The sequence below is a fragment of the Propithecus coquereli genome, unplaced genomic scaffold (assembly GCF_000956105.1).
Source record: "Propithecus coquereli isolate 6110/MARCELLA unplaced genomic scaffold, Pcoq_1.0 Scaffold918, whole genome shotgun sequence".
NCBI classification, from domain to species: Eukaryota; Metazoa; Chordata; class Mammalia; order Primates; family Indriidae; genus Propithecus; species Propithecus coquereli.
Genome location: NW_012155485.1, coordinates 3,528 through 6,607, shown reverse-complemented (window position 1 = coordinate 6,607; position 3,080 = coordinate 3,528). Strand labels below are relative to the sequence as shown.

Sequence of the window (3,080 nt, the reverse complement as noted above, 5' to 3'; positions counted from 1 at the left end):
TTCTTTATCCATTAATTCAATGATGGACACTTAGGTTGATTCCATATCTTGGCTATTTATTGTAAACAGGGCTACAATAAACACGTGTATGCAGATAACCTTTCAACGTACTGATTTCATATTTTTTACTATATACTCAATAGTGCAATTCCTGTGTCCTATGGGAGTTTTATTTTTAATTTTTTGACAATTTTTCATAGTATTTTCCATAATGTCTGTACTGATTTACAGTCATACCAGCAGAATGTAAGTGTTTTCTTTTCTCTACATTTTTACCAAAATTTATTTTTTTTCTTTTTAATTAGTCATTCTAATGAATGAGTTGATACAGTGGGTTAGATTTGCCTTTCCCTGATGATTATTGATATTGAGCGATTTTTATCATATCTATGGGCCATTTGTTTGTCTTCTTTTGAGAAATGTATATTTAGGTCTTTTGCCTATTTAGAAATAGTTGTTCGTTTCTGTCGTTTATTTCAGTTTCTCATATATTTAGTATATTAACCCCTTCTCAGGTGCATACTTTACAAATATTTTCTCCCATTCAAAAGTTGTTTAGTCATTTTGTTGATTGTATCTGGTGTGTAGAAATGTTTTAGTTTGAAATAATCCCATTTGATAATTTTTACTCTTACCTGCACTTTTGAGGTTAAATCCAAAAAAAGCATTGTCCAGACCAATGTCCCAAAATTATCTTATCACCTTACATTTTCTTGAAATAGGTTCAGAGTTTCAGGTCTTACATTTAAGTCTTTAATGCATTTTGAGTTAATTTTTGTATATGGTGTGAGATGAGGTTCTTTTCATTCTGAATATGGATATCCAGTTTTGCCAGCACAACTTATAAAAGAGATTGTATCTTCCACATGTGTTTTCTTGTCCACTGTGTATAAAATCAGTAAGCTGTGAATGCATAATTTCTGGAGTCTCTATTCTACCCCAATACCTGTGTCTGATTTTATGCTAGTACCATATTGTTTCAGTTACTATAGCTTTGTAGTATATTTCAGTCAAGTAGTGTGAAGCCTCTAGCTTTGTTCATTTTGCTCCATTGCTTTTGCTATTCAGGGTCTTTGTGGTATCATATAAATTTTAAGATATTTTATATTTCTGTGAACAATGACTTTGATATTTTGATAGGAATTGTATTGAATTTCTAGATCATTTTCTGTAGTATGGACATTTTAACAAAAGTAATTCTGGCTGGCCAGGCGCAGTGGCTCACACCTGTAATCCTAGCACTCTGGGAGGCTGAGGTGGGCGGATTGTTTGAGCTCAGGAGTTCGAAAACAGCCTGAGCAAGAGCGAGACCTCGTCTCTACTAAAAATAGAAAGAAATTAATCAGACAACTAAAAATATACAGAAAAAATTAGCCGGGCATGGTGGTGCATGCCCAGCTACTCAGGAGGCTGAGGCAGAAGGATTGCTTGAGCCCAGGAGTTTGAGGTTGCTGTGAGCTAGGCTGACGCCACGGCATTCACTCTAGCCCGGACAAAAGAGTGAGACTCTGTCTCAAAAAAAAAAAAAAAAATGTAATTCTGTCAATCCATGACCAAGGGATCTCTTTCCATTTGTTTGTGTTTTCTTCAATTTCTTACCTCAATGTTCTTTATTTTTTATTTCAAAATATTAAGAGGGTACAAATGTTTTTGTTACATAGGTAGCTTTTATAATGCTTAAGCCAGAGCTATTAGTGTGCCCATCACCCAAACAGTATTAATTGTACCTGTTAGGTAGGTTTTTACCCTTGCACTCCTTCTCCTCCCCTTCTTGATTTCCAATGACTTTTACTTCTCTCTGTGCCCATGTGTGCCCATCTATTAGTTCCAAATTCTTAGAGAGTACATGTGGTGTTCGTTTTTTCATTCTTGAGATACTTCACTTAGGATAATGGTCCCCAGTTCCAACCAAATTGCTGCAAAAGACATTAATTTCTGCTGCAGCGCTGGGGTGCCAGTTTCGGGAGAGGTGCCGACTTTGACTCCTGGGGCCAGCTGGTGGAGGCAATAGACGAGTATCAGATATTAGCAAGACATGTACAAAAAGAGCCCCAATCTCAACACAATAATTCTGAATTCACTGAACAAAAGAAAACCATAGGCAAAATTGCAACATGCTTAGAATTATGAAGTGCAGCTTTACAGTCTACACAATCCCAAGAAGAATTTAAACTGGAGGACCTGACAAAGCTAGAACCAATCCTAAAGAATATTCTTACTTATAATAAAGAATTCCCATTTGATGTTCAGCCTGTCCCATTAAGAAGAATGTTAGCACCTTGCAAAGACGAGAATTTGGAATTTGAAGAAGATGAAGAAGAGGGTGGTGCTGCAGTAGAGTCTCCTCCTTCTTTTCCTGCTAGAGTTCCCGGTACTGTATTACCAAGGTTGCCATCAGAACCAGGATTGATGTTACTCACCATCAGAATTGAGAAAATTGGTTTGAAAGATGTTAGGCAGTGCATCAATCCCTACATTACAGTTAGTGTAAAGGATCTGAATGGCATAGATCTAACTCCTGTGCAAGATACTCCTGTGGCTTCAAGAAAAGAAGATACATATGTTCATTTTAATGTGGACGTTGAGCTTCAGAAGCATGTTGAAAAATTAACTAAAGGTGCAGCTATCTTCTTCAAATTCAGACACTACAAGCCTAAAAAAAGGTTAAGCAGCACCAAGTGTTTTGCTTTCATGAAGATGGATGAAATTAAACCTGGGCCGATTGTAGTTGAACTATGCAAGAAACCCGCTGACTTTAAAAGAAAGAAATTGCAATTATTGACCAAGAAATCACTTTATCTTCATCTACATCAAACTTTGCACAAGGAGTGATCTTGACATGAGGAACCTGGAACTTAAGTGAATTTTACCACTCAGTAGAAACCATCATAGCTCTGTGTAGCACATTCACCCTTCAACAGGCAGGAAGTGAGCCGTACCTGTGCCAGGAGGCCAGAGTGAGTCTGTTGCAAATCTGTCCAACAGAATTCAAAGTCCAGCACATCACTGACGTGTGAGACTCCTTTGGATACAGGTTTATTGTAGACTTGGAAACATGTTTTTACTTTTCTATTAATTGT

The 3,080-nt window shown here is 36.9% G+C and overlaps 1 pseudogene; it reads left to right on the top strand.

The window, feature by feature from the left end:
* Nucleotides 1–2,832, top strand: part of LOC105826785 — a 32,167-nt pseudogene extending 29,335 nt beyond the window's left edge.
* The last annotated feature ends 248 nt before the right edge of the window (nt 2,833–3,080 follow it).